Here is a 14,543-nt window from a genome sequence, read left to right on the forward strand (position 1 = left end):
TCCCCTGGGAACCTGACTGAAAGCTTGGTTCTGGAATCCTGTGGACTGGGAACATGACTGAGGTTTGATTCTGGAACCATGTGGCCTGGGAATATGACTGTGGTTTGATTTTGGAAACCATTGGCCTGTGAACATGACTGATGTTAGATTGAGGAATCCTGGGGCCTGGGAACATGACATCACTTTGGATTCTGGTACCCTGTTGCCTGGGAACATGAAATCGGTTTGATTGTGGAAACCTGTGGTCTGGGAATATGACTGAGGTTTGATGGTGGTATCCTATGGCCTGGCAACATGACTGAGGTTTGATTCTGGATCCCTGGGGCCAGGGAACATGACTGAGGCGTGATTCTGGAAAACTGTGGCCTGGGAATATGACTGAGGTTTGACTCTGGAAATCTGTGGCCTGGGAACTTGACTGAGGTTTGATGGCAGAAATCTGTGGACTGGCAACATTACTTAGGTTTGATTGTAGAACCCTGTGCTATGGAAACATGACTGAGACCTGATACTTGAAACGCATGGCCTGGGAAATTGACATTGGTTTGATTCTGGAACCCTGTGGACTGGGAACATGACTGAGGTTTTATTCAGGAACCCTGTAGCCTGGGAATATAACTGAGGATTGTTGCTGGAACCCTGTGGCCTGGGAACATGACTGAGGCGTGATTCTGGAAAAGTGTGGCCTGGGAATATGACTGAGGTTTGATTCTGGAAATCTGTGGCCTGGGAACTTGACTGAGGTTTGATGGCAGAAATCTGTGGACTGGCAACATTACTGAGGTTTGATTGTAGAACCCTGTGCCCTGGAAACATGACTGAGACCTGATACTTGAAACCCATGGCCTGGGAACTTGACATTGGTTTGATTCTGGAACCCTGTGGCCAGGAACAAGACTGAGGCGTGATTCTGGAATGTTGTGCCCTGGGAACATGAGAATTGTTTAGATTGTGGAATTCTGGGCCCTGGGAACCTGACTGAGGCTTGGTTCTGGAACCCTGTGGACAGGGAACTTGACTGAGGTTTTATTCTGGAATCCTGTGGCCTGGGAACATGACATCAGTGGATTCTGGAACCCTGTGGCCGGGGAACATGATATCAGTGGATTCTGGAACCCTGTGGCCTGGGAACATGAGAACGGTTTGATTCTGGAACCCTGTGGCTTGGGAATATGTCTGAGGTTTGATGGTGGAAACCTGTGGCTTAGCAACATGACTGAGGTTTGTTTCTGGAACCCTGTTCCCTGGGAACATGACTGAGGTTTGATTCTGGACACCTTTGTGCTGGGAACATGACTGTGTTCTGATTGTAGAATCATGGGTCCTGCAAACATGACTGAGGTTTGATTCTGGAACCATGTGTCCTGCGAATATGACTGAGGTTTGATATTGGAAATCTTTGGCCTGGGAACTTGACTGAGGTTTGATGGCAGAAACCTGTGGACTGGCAACATGACTGAGGTTTGATTGTAGAACCCTGTGCCCTGGAAACATGACTGTGGCCTGGTAGTGGAAACCCATGGCCTAGGAGTTTGACATTGGTTTGATTCTGGAACGCTGTGGCCTGGGAACATGACTGAGGCGTGATTCTGGAAAAGTGTGGCCTGGGAATATGACTGAAGTTTGATTCTGGAAATCTGTGGCCTGGGAACTTGACTGAGGTTTGATGGCAGAAATCTGTGGACTGGCAACATGACTGAGGTTTGATTGTAGAACCCTGTACCCTGGAAACATGACTGAGACCTGATACTTGAAACCCATGGCCTGGGAACTTGACATTGGTTTGATTCTGGAACCCTGTGGCCAGGAACAAGACTGAGGCGTGATTCTGGAATGCTGTGCCCTGGGAACATGACATCTGTTTAGATTGTGGAATACTGGGCCCTGGGAACCTGACTGAGGCTTGGTTCTGGAACCCTGTGGACAGGGAACTTGACTGAGGTTTTATTCTGGAATCCTGTGGCCTGGGAACATGACATCAGTGGATTCTGGAACCCTGTGGCCGGGGAACATGTCATCAGTGGATTCTGGAACCCTGTGGCCTGGGAACATGAGAATGGTTTGATTCTGGAACCCTGTGGCTTGGGAATATGCCTGAGGTTTGATGGTGGAAACCTGTGGCCTGGCAACATGACTGAGGTTTGTTTCTGGAACCCTGTTCCCTGGGAACATGACTGAGGTTTGCTTCTGGACACCTTTCTCCTGGGAACATGACTGTGGTTTGATTGTGGAATCCTGTGGCCTGCGAACATGACTGACGTTTGATTCTGGAACCATGTGTCATGGGAATATGACTGAGCTTTGATTCTGGAAATCTGTGGCCTGGGAATTTGACTGAGGTTTGATGGCAGAAACCTGTGGACTGGCAACATGACTGAGGTTTGATTGTAGAACCCTGTGCCCTGGAAACATGACTGCGACCTGATACTTGAAACCCATGGCTTGGGAACTTGACATTGCTTTGATTCTTTAACCCTGTAGCCAGGGAACATGACTGAGGCGAGATTCTGGAATCCTGTGCCCAGGAAACATGACTGTGGCTTGGTACTGGAAACCCATGGCCTAGGAATTTGACATTGGTTTGATTCTGGAACCCTGTGGCCTGGGAACATGACTGAGGCGTGATTCTGGAATCCTGCGGCCTGGGAACATGACATCTGTTTAGATTATGGAATACTGTGCCCTGGGAACCTGACTGAAAGCTTGGTTCTGGAATCCTGTGGACTGGGAACATGACTGAGGTTTGATTCTGGAACCATGTGGCCTGGGAATATGACTGTGGTTTGATTTTGGAAACCATTGGCCTGTGAACATGACTGATGTTAGATTGAGGAATCCTGGGGCCTGGGAACATGACATCACTTTGGATTCTGGTACCCTGTTGCCTGGGAACATGAAATCGGTTTGATTGTGGAAACCTGTGGTCTGGGAATATGACTGAGGTTTGATGGTGGTATCCTATGGCCTGGCAACATGACTGAGGTTTGATTCTGGATCCCTGGGGCCAGGGAACATGACTGAGGCGTGATTCTGGAAAACTGTGGCCTGGGAATATGACTGAGGTTTGACTCTGGAAATCTGTGGCCTGGGAACTTGACTGAGGTTTGATGGCAGAAATCTGTGGACTGGCAACATTACTTAGGTTTGATTGTAGAACCCTGTGCTATGGAAACATGACTGAGACCTGATACTTGAAACGCATGGCCTGGGAAATTGACATTGGTTTGATTCTGGAACCCTGTGGACTGGGAACATGACTGAGGTTTTATTCAGGAACCCTGTAGCCTGGGAATATAACTGAGGATTGTTGCTGGAACCCTGTGGCCTGGGAACATGACTGAGGCGTGATTCTGGAAAAGTGTGGCCTGGGAATATGACTGAGGTTTGATTCTGGAAATCTGTGGCCTGGGAACTTGACTGAGGTTTGATGGCAGAAATCTGTGGACTGGCAACATTACTGAGGTTTGATTGTAGAACCCTGTGCCCTGGAAACATGACTGAGACCTGATACTTGAAACCCATGGCCTGGGAACTTGACATTGGTTTGATTCTGGAACCCTGTGGCCAGGAAGAAGACTGAGGCGTGATTCTGGAATGTTGTGCCCTGGGAACATGAGATCTGTTTAGATTGTGGAATTCTGGGCCCTGGGAACCTGACTGAGGCTTGGTTCTGGAACCCTGTGGACAGGGAACTTGACTGAGGTTTTATTCTGGAATCCTGTGGCCTGGGAACATGACATCAGTGGATTCTGGAACCCTGTGGCCGGGGAACATGACATCAGTGGATTCTGGAACCCTGTGGCCTGGGAACATGAGAACGGTTTGATTCTGGAACCCTGTGGCTTGGGAATATGTCTGAGGTTTGATGGTGGAAACCTGTGGCTTGGCAACATGACTGAGGTTTGTTTCTGGAACCCTGTTCCCTGGGAACATGACTGAGGTTTGATACTGGACACCTTTGTGCTGGGAACATGACTGTGTTCTGATTGTAGAATCATGGGTCCTGCAAACATGACTGAGGTTTGATTCTGGAACCATGTGTCCTGCGAATATGACTGAGGTTTGATATTGGAAATCTTTGGCCTGGGAACTTGACTGAGGTTTGATGGCAGAAACCTGTGGACTGGCAACATGACTGAGGTTTGATTGTAGAACCCTGTGCCCTGGAAACATGACTGTGGCCTGGTAGTGGAAACCCATGGCCTAGGATTTTGACATTGGTTTGATTCTGGAACGCTGTGGCCTGGGAACATGACTGAGGCGTGATTCTGGAAAAGTGTGGCCTGGGAATATGACTGAAGTTTGATTCTGGAAATCTGTGGCCTGGGAACTTGACTGAGGTTTGATGGCAGAAATCTGTGGACTGGCAACATGACTGAGGTTTGATTGTAGAACCCTGTACCCTGGAAACATGACTGAGACCTGATACTTGAAACCCATGGCCTGGGAACTTGACATTGGTTTGATTCTGGAACCCTGTGGCCAGGAACAAGACTGAGGCGTGATTCTGGAATGCTGTGCCCTGGGAACATGACATCTGTTTAGATTGTGGAATACTGGGCCCTGGGAACCTGACTGAGGCTTGGTTCTGGAACCCTGTGGACAGGGAACTTGACTGAGGTTTTATTCTGGAATCCTGTGGCCTGGGAACATGACATCAGTGGATTCTGGAACCCTGTGGCCGGGGAACATGTCATCAGTGGATTCTGGAACCCTGTGGCCTGGGAACATGAGAATGGTTTGATTCTGGAACCCTGTGGCTTGGGAATATGCCTGAGGTTTGATGCTGGAAACCTGTGGCCTGGCAACATGACTGAGGTTTGTTTCTGGAACCCTGTTCCCTGGGAACATGACTGAGGTTTGCTTCTGGACACCTTTCTCCTGGGAACATGACTGTGGTTTGATTGTGGAATCCTGTGGCCTGCGAACATGACTGACGTTTGATTCTGGAACCATGTGTCATGGGAATATGACTGAGCTTTGATTCTGGAAATCTGTGGCCTGGGAACTTGACTGAGGTTTGATGGCAGAAACCTGTGGACTGGCAACATGACTGAGGTTTGATTGTAGAACCCTGTGCCCTGGAAACATGACTGCGACCTGATACTTGAAACCCATGGCTTGGGAACTTGACATTGCTTTTATTCTGGAACCCTGTGGCCAGGGAACATGACTGAGGCGAGATTCTGGAATCCTGTGCCCAGGAAACATGACTGTGGCTTGGTACTGGAAACCCATGGCCTAGGAATTTGACATTGGTTTGATTCTGGAACCCTGTGGCCTGGGAACATGACTGAGGCGTGATTCTGGAATCCTGCGGCCTGGGAACATGACATCTGTTTAGATTATGGAATACTGTGCCCTGGGAACCTGACTGAAAGCTTGGTTCTGGAATCCTGTGGACTGGGAACATGACTGAGGTTTGATTCTGGAACCATGTGGCCTGGGAATATGACTGTGGTTTGATTTTGGAAACCATTGGCCTGTGAACATGACTGATGTTAGATTGAGGAATCCTGGGGCCTGGGAACATGACATCACTTTGGATTCTGGTACCCTGTTGCCTGGGAACATGAAATCGGTTTGATTGTGGAAACCTGTGGTCTGGGAATATGACTGAGGTTTGATGGTGGTATCCTATGGCCTGGCAACATGACTGAGGTTTGATTCTGGATCCCTGTGGCCAGGGAACATGACTGAGGCGTGATTCTGGAAAACTGTGGCCTGGGAATATGACTGAGGTTTGATTCTGGAAATCTGTGGCCTGGGAACTTGACTGAGGTTTGATGGCAGAAATCTGTGGACTGGCAACATTACTGAGGTTTGATTGTTGAACCCTGTGCTCTGGAAACATGACTGCGACCTGATACTTGAAACGCATGGCCTGGGAAATTGACATTGGTTTGATTCTGGAACCCTGTGGACTGGGAACATGACTGAGGTTTTATTCTGGAACCCTGTAGCCTGGGAATATAACTGAGGATTGTTTCTGGAACCCGGTGGCCTGGTAACATGACTGAGGCGTGATTCTGGAAAAGTGTGGCCTGGGAATATGACTGAGGTTTGATTCTGGAAATCTGTGGCCTGGGAACTTGACTGAGGTTTGATGGCAGAAATCTGTGGACTGGCAACATGACTGAGGTTTGATTGTAGAACCCTGTGCCCTGGAAACATGACTGCGACCTGATACTTGAAACCCATGGCCTGGGAATTTGACATTGGTTTGATTCTGGAACCCTGTGGCCAGGAACAAGACTGAGGCGTGATTCTGGAATCCTGTTGCCTGGGAACATGACATCTGTTTAGATTGTGGAATACTGGGCCCTGGGAATCTGACCGAGGCTTGGTTTTGGTAACCTGTGGACTGGGAACATGACTGAGGTTTTATTCTGGAACCCTGTAGCCTGCGAAAATAACTGAGGATTGTTTCTCGAACCCTGTGGCCTGGGAACATGACATCAGTGGATTCTGGAACCCTGTGGCCTGGGAACATGAGAACGGTTTGATTCTGGAACCCTGTGGCCTGGGAACATGTCTGAGGTTTGATGGTGGAAACCTGTGGCTTGGCAACATGACTGAGGTTTGTTTCTGGAACCCTGTTCCCTGGGAACATGACTGAGGTTTGATTCTGGACACCTTTGTGCTGGGAACATGACTGTGTTCTGATTGTAGAATCATGGGTCCTGCAAACATGACTGAGGTTTGATTCTGGAACCATGTGTCCTGCGAATATGACTGAGGTTTGATATTGGAAATCTTTGGCCTGGGAACTTGACTGAGGTTTGATGGCAGAAACCTGTGGACTGGCAACATGACTGAGGTTTGATTGTAGAACCCTGTGCCCTGGAAACATGACTGTGGCCTGGTAGTGGAAACCCATGGCCTAGGAGTTTGACATTGGTTTGATTCTGGAACGCTGTGGCCTGGGAACATGACTGAGGCGTGATTCTGGAAAAGTGTGGCCTGGGAATATGACTGAAGTTTGATTCTGGAAATCTGTGGCCTGGGAACTTGACTGAGGTTTGATGGCAGAAATCTGTGGACTGGCAACATGACTGAGGTTTGATTGTAGAACCCTGTACCCTGGAAACATGACTGAGACCTGATACTTGAAACCCATGGCCTGGGAACTTGACATTGGTTTGATTCTGGAACCCTGTGGCCAGGAACAAGACTGAGGCGTGATTCTGGAATGCTGTGCCCTGGGAACATGACATCTGTTTAGATTGTGGAATACTGGGCCCTGGGAACCTGACTGAGGCTTGGTTCTGGAACCCTGTGGACAGGGAACTTGACTGAGGTTTTATTCTGGAATCCTGTGGCCTGGGAACATGACATCAGTGGATTCTGGAACCCTGTGGCCGGGGAACATGTCATCAGTGGATTCTGGAACCCTGTGGCTTGGGAATATGCCTGAGGTTTGATGGTGGAAACCTGTGGCCTGGCAACATGACTGAGGTTTGTTTCTGGAACCCTGTTCCCTGGGAACATGCCTGAGGTTTGCTTCTGGACACCTTTCTCCTGGGAACATGACTGTGGTTTGATTGTGGAATCCTGTGGCCTGCGAACATGACTGAGGTTTGATTCTGGAACCATGTGTCCTGGGAATATGACTGAGCTTTGATTCTGGAAATCTGTGGCCTGGGAACTTGACTGAGGTTTGATGGCAGAAACCTGTGGACTGGCAACATGACTGAGGTTTGATTGTAGAACCCTGTGCCCTGGAAACATGACTGCGACCTGATACTTGAAACCCATGGCTTGGGAACTTGACATTGCTTTGATTCTTTAACCCTGTAGCCAGGGAACATGACTGAGGCGAGATTCTGGAATCCTGTGCCCAGGAAACATGACTGTGGCTTGGTACTGGAAACCCATGGCCTAGGAATTTGACATTGGTTTGATTCTGGAACCCTGTGGCCTGGGAACATGACTGAGGCGTGATTCTGGAATCCTGCGGCCTGGGAACATGACATCTGTTTAGATTATGGAATACTGTGCCCTGGGAACCTGACTGAAAGCTTGGTTCTGGAATCCTGTGGACTGGGAACATGACTGAGGTTTGATTCTGGAACCATGTGGCCTGGGAATATGACTGTGGTTTGATTTTGGAAACCATGGGCCTGTGAACATGACTGATGTTAGATTGAGGAATCCTGGGGCCTGGGAACATGACATCACTTTGGATTCTGGTACCCTGTTGCCTGGGAACATGAAATCGGTTTGAGTGTGGAAACCTGTGGTCTGGGAATATGACTGAGGTTTGATGGTGGTATCCTATGGCCTGGCAACATGACTGAGGTTTGATTCTGGATCCCTGGGGCCAGGGAACATGACTGAGGCGTGATTCTGGGAAACTGTAGCCTGGGAATATAACTGAGGATTGTTGCTGGAACCCTGTGGCCTGGGAACATGACTGAGGCGTGATTCTGGAAAAGTGTGGCCTGGGAATATGACTGAGGTTTGATTCTGGAAATCTGTGGCCTGGGAACTTGACTGAGGTTTGATGGCAGAAATCTGTGGACTGGCAACATTACTGAGGTTTGATTGTAGAACCCTGTGCCCTGGAAACATGACTGAGACCTGATACTTGAAACCCATGGCCTGGGAACTTGACATTGGTTTGATTCTGGAACCCTGTGGCCAGGAACAAGACTGAGGCGTGATTCTGGAATGTTGTGCCCTGGGAACATGAGAATTGTTTAGATTGTGGAATTCTGGGCCCTGGGAACCTGACTGAGGCTTGGTTCTGGAACCCTGTGGACAGGGAACTTGACTGAGGTTTTATTCTGGAATCCTGTGGCCTGGGAACATGACATCAGTGGATTCTGGAACCCTGTGGCCGGGGAACATGATATCAGTGGATTCTGGAACCCTGTGGCCTGGGAACATGAGAACGGTTTGATTCTGGAACCCTGTGGCTTGGGAATATGTCTGAGGTTTGATGGTGGAAACCTGTGGCTTAGCAACATGACTGAGGTTTGTTTCTGGAACCCTGTTCCCTGGGAACATGACTGAGGTTTGATTCTGGACACCTTTGTGCTGGGAACATGACTGTGTTCTGATTGTAGAATCATGGGTCCTGCAAACATGACTGAGGTTTGATTCTGGAACCATGTGTCCTGCGAATATGACTGAGGTTTGATATTGGAAATCTTTGGCCTGGGAACTTGACTGAGGTTTGATGGCAGAAACCTGTGGACTGGCAACATGACTGAGGTTTAATTGTAGAACCCTGTGCCCTGGAAACATGACTGTGGCCTGGTAGTGGAAACCCATGGCCTAGGAGTTTGACATTGGTTTGATTCTGGAACGCTGTGGCCTGGGAACATGACTGAGGCGTGATTCTGGAAAAGTGTGGCCTGGGAATATGACTGAAGTTTGATTCTGGAAATCTGTGGCCTGGGAACTTGACTGAGGTTTGATGGCAGAAATCTGTGGACTGGCAACATGACTGAGGTTTGATTGTAGAACCCTGTACCCTGGAAACATGACTGAGACCTGATACTTGAAACCCATGGCCTGGGAACTTGACATTGGTTTGATTTTGGAACCCTGTGGCCAGGAACAAGACTGAGGCGTGATTCTGGAATGCTGTGCCCTGGGAACATGACATCTGTTTAGATTGTGGAATACTGGGCCCTGGGAACCTGACTGAGGCTTGGTTCTGGAACCCTGTGGACAGGGAACTTGACTGAGGTTTTATTCTGGAATCCTGTGGCCTGGGAACATGACATCAGTGGATTCTGGAACCCTGTGGCCGGGGAACATGTCATCAGTGGATTCTGGAACCCTGTGGCCTGGGAACATGAGAATGGTTTGATTCTGGAACCCTGTGGCTTGGGAATATGCCTGAGGTTTGATGGTGGAAACCTGTGGCCTGGCAACATGACTGAGGTTTGTTTCTGGAACCCTGTTCCCTGGGAACATGACTGAGGTTTGCTTCTGGACACCTTTCTCCTGGGAACATGACTGTGGTTTGATTGTGGAATCCTGTGGCCTGCGAACATGACTGACGTTTGATTCTGGAACCATGTGTCATGGGAATATGACTGAGCTTTGATTCTGGAAATCTGTGGCCTGGGAACTTGACTGAGGTTTGATGGCAGAAACCTGTGGACTGGCAACATGACTGAGGTTTGATTGTAGAACCCTGTGCCCTGGAAACATGACTGCGACCTGATACTTGAAACCCATGGCTTGGGAACTTGACATTGGTTTGATTCTGGAACCCTGTGGCCAGGGAACATGACTGAGGCGAGATTCTGGAATCCTGTGCCCAGGAAACATGACTGTGGCTTGGTACTGGAAACCCATGGCCTAGGAATTTGACATTGGTTTGATTCTGGAACCCTGTGGCCTGGGAACATGACTGAGGCGTGATTCTGGAATCCTGCGGCCTGGGAACATGACATCTGTTTAGATTATGGAATACTGTCCCCTGGGAACCTGACTGAAAGCTTGGTTCTGGAATCCTGTGGACTGGGAACATGACTGAGGTTTGATTCTGGAACCATGTGGCCTGGGAATATGACTGTGGTTTGATTTTGGAAACCATTGGCCTGTGAACATGACTGATGTTAGATTGAGGAATCCTGGGGCCTGGGAACATGACATCACTTTGGATTCTGGTACCCTGTTGCCTGGGAACATGAAATCGGTTTGATTGTGGAAACCTGTGGTCTGGGAATATGACTGAGGTTTGATGGTGGTATCCTATGGCCTGGCAACATGACTGAGGTTTGATTCTGGATCCCTGTGGCCAGGGAACATGACTGAGGCGTGATTCTGGAAAACTGTGGCCTGGGAATATGACTGAGGTTTGATTCTGGAAATCTGTGGCCTGGGAACTTGACTGAGGTTTGATGGCAGAAATCTGTGGACTGGCAACATTACTGAGGTTTGATTGTTGAACCCTGTGCTCTGGAAACATGACTGCGACCTGATACTTGAAACGCATGGCCTGGGAAATTGACATTGGTTTGATTCTGGAACCCTGTGGACTGGGAACATGACTGAGGTTTTATTCTGGAACCCTGTAGCCTGGGAATATAACTGAGGATTGTTTCTGGAACCCGGTGGCCTGGTAACATGACTGAGGCGTGATTCTGGAAAAGTGTGGCCTGGGAATATGACTGAGGTTTGATTCTGGAAATCTGTGGCCTGGGAACTTGACTGAGGTTTGATGGCAGAAATCTGTGGACTGGCAACATTACTGAGGTTTGATTGTAGAACCCTGTGCCCTGGAAACATGACTGCGACCTGATACTTGAAACCCATGGCCTGGGAATTTGACATTGGTTTGATTCTGGAACCCTGTGGCCAGGAACAAGACTGAGGCGTGATTCTGGAATCCTGTTGCCTGGGAACATGACATCTGTTTAGATTGTGGAATACTGGGCCCTGGGAATCTGACTGAGGCTTGGTTTTGGTACCCTGTGGACTGGGAACATGACTGAGGTTTTATTCTGGAACCCTGTAGCCTGCGAAAATAACTGAGGATTGTTTCTCGAACCCTGTGGCCTGGGAACATGACATCAGTGGTTTCTGGAACCCTGTGGCCTGGGAACATGAGAACGGTTTGATTCTGGAACCCTGTGGCCTGGGAACATGTCTGAGGTTTGATGGTGGAAACCTGTGGCTTGGCAACATGACTGAGGTTTGTTTCTGGAACCCTGTTCCCTGGGAACATGACTGAGGTTTGATTCTGGACACCTTTGTGCTGGGAACATGACTGTGTTCTGATTGTAGAATCATGGGTCCTGCAAACATGACTGAGGTTTGATTCTGGAACCATGTGTCCTGCGAATATGACTGAGGTTTGATATTGGAAATCTTTGGCCTGGGAACTTGACTGAGGTTTGATGGCAGAAACCTGTGGACTGGCAACATGACTGAGGTTTGATTGTAGAACCCTGTGCCCTGGAAACATGACTGTGGCCTGGTAGTGGAAACCCATGGCCTAGGAGTTTGACATTGGTTTGATTCTGGAACGCTGTGGCCTGGAAACATGACTGAGGCGTGATTCTGGAAAAGTGTGGCCTGGGAATATGACTGAAGTTTGATTCTGGAAATCTGTGGCCTGGGAACTTGACTGAGGTTTGATGGCAGAAATCTGTGGACTGGCAATATGACTGAGGTTTGATTGTAGAACCCTGTACCCTGGAAACATGACTGAGACCTGATACTTGAAACCCATGGCCTGGGAACTTGACATTGGTTTGATTCTGGAACCCTGTGGCCAGGAACAAGACTGAGGCGTGATTCTGGAATGCAGTGCCCTGGGAACATGAGATATGTTTAGATTGTGGAATTCTGGGCCCTGGGAACCTGACTGAGGCTTGGTTCTGGAACCCTGTGGACAGGGAACTTGATTGAGGTTTTATTCTGGAATCCTGTGGCCTGGGAACATGACATCAGTGGATTCTGGAACCCTCTGGCCGAGGAACATGTCATCAGTGGATTCTGGAACCCTGTGGCATGGGAACATGAGAACGGTTTGATTCTGGAACCCTGTGGCTTGGGAATATGTCTGAGGTTTGATGGTGGAAACCTGTGGCCTGGCAACATGACTGAGGTTTGTTTCTGGAACCCTGTTCCCTGGGAACATGACTGAGGTTTGCTTCTGGACACCTTTCTCCTGGGAACATGACTGTGGTTTGATTGTGGAATCCTGTGGCCTGCGAACATGACTGAGGTTTGATTCTGGAACCATGTGTCCTGGGAATATGACTGAGCTTTGATTCTGGAAATCTGTGGCCTGGGAACTTGACTGAGGTTTGATGGCAGAAACCTGTGGACTGGCAACATGACTGAGGTTTGATTGTAGAACCCTGTACCCTGGAAACATGACTGCGACCTGATACTTGAAACCCATGGCTTGGGAACTTGACATTGGTTTGATTCTGGAACCCTGTGGCCAGGGAACATGACTGAGGCGAGATTCTGGAATCCTGTGCCCAGGAAACATGACTGTGGCTTGGTACTGGAAACCCATGGCCTAGGAATTTGACATTGGTTTGATTCTGGAACCCTGTGGCCTGGGAACATGACTGAGGCGTGATTCTGGAATCCTGCGGCCTGGGAACATGACATCTGTTTAGATTATGGAATACTGTGCCCTGGGAACCTGACTGAAAGCTTGGTTCTGGAATCCTGTGGACTGGGAACATGACTGAGGTTTGATTCTGGAACCATGTGGCCTGGGAATATGACTGTGGTTTGATTTTGGAAACCATTGGCCTGTGAACATGACTGATGTTAGATTGAGGAATCCTGGGGCCTGGGAACATGACATCACTTTGGATTCTGGTACCCTGTTGCCTGGGAACATGAAATCGGTTTGATTGTGGAAACCTGTGGTCTGGGAATATGACTGAGGATTGATGGTGGTATCCTATGGCCTGGCAACATGACTGAGGTTTGATTCTGGATCCCTGTGGCCAGGGAACATGACTGAGGCGTGATTCTGGAAAACTGTGGCCTGGGAATATGACTGAGGTTTGACTCTGGAAATCTGTGGCCTGGGAACTTGACTGAGGTTTGATGGCAGAAATCTGTGGACTGGCAACATTACTTAGGTTTGATTGTAGAACCCTGTGCTATGGAAACATGACTGAGACCTGATACTTGAAACGCATGGCCTGGGAAATTGACATTGGTTTGACTCTGGAACGCTGTGGACTGGGAACATGACTGAGGTTTTATTCTGGAACCCTGTAGCCTGGGAATATAACTGAGGATTGTTTCTGGAACCCGGTGGCCTGGTAACATGACTGAGGCGTGATTCTGGAAAAGTGTGGCCTGGGAATATGGCTGAGGTTTGATTCTGGAAATCTGTGGCCTGGGAACTTGACTGAGGTTTGATGGCAGAAATCTGTGGACTGGCAACATTACTGAGGTTTGATTGTAGAACCCTGTGCCCTGGAAACATGACTGCGACCTGATACTTGAAACCCATGGCCTGGGAATTTGACATTGGTTTGATTCTGGAACCCTGTGGCCAGGAACAAGACTGAGGCGTGATTCTGGAATCCTGTTGCCTGGGAACATGACATCTGTTTAGATTGTGGAATACTGGGCCCTGGGAATGTGACTGAGGCTTGGTTCTGGTACCCTGTGGACTGGGAACATGACTGAGGTTTTATTCTGGCACCCTGTAGCCTGCGAACATAACTGAGGATTGTTTCGCGAACCCTGTGGCCTGGGAACATGACATCAGTGGATTCTGGAACCCAGTGGCCTGGGAACATGAGAACGGTTTGATTCTGGAACCCTGTTCCCTGGGAACATGACTGAGGTTTGATTCTGGACACCTTTGTGCTGGGAACATGACTGTGTTTTGATTGTGGAATCATGGGTCCTGCAAACATGACTGAGGTTTGATTCTGGAACCATGTGTCCTGAGAATATGGCTGAGGTTTGATATTGGAAATCTTTGGCCTGGGAACTTGACTGAGGTTTGATGGCAGAAACCTGTGGACTGGCAACATGACTGAGGTTTGATTGTAGAACCCTGTGCCCTGGAAACATGACTGTGGCCT

The sequence above is a fragment of the Balaenoptera borealis genome, assembly GCF_965194805.1.
Source record: "Balaenoptera borealis genome assembly, chromosome: 19".
Classification (NCBI taxonomy): domain Eukaryota; kingdom Metazoa; phylum Chordata; class Mammalia; order Artiodactyla; family Balaenopteridae; genus Balaenoptera; species Balaenoptera borealis.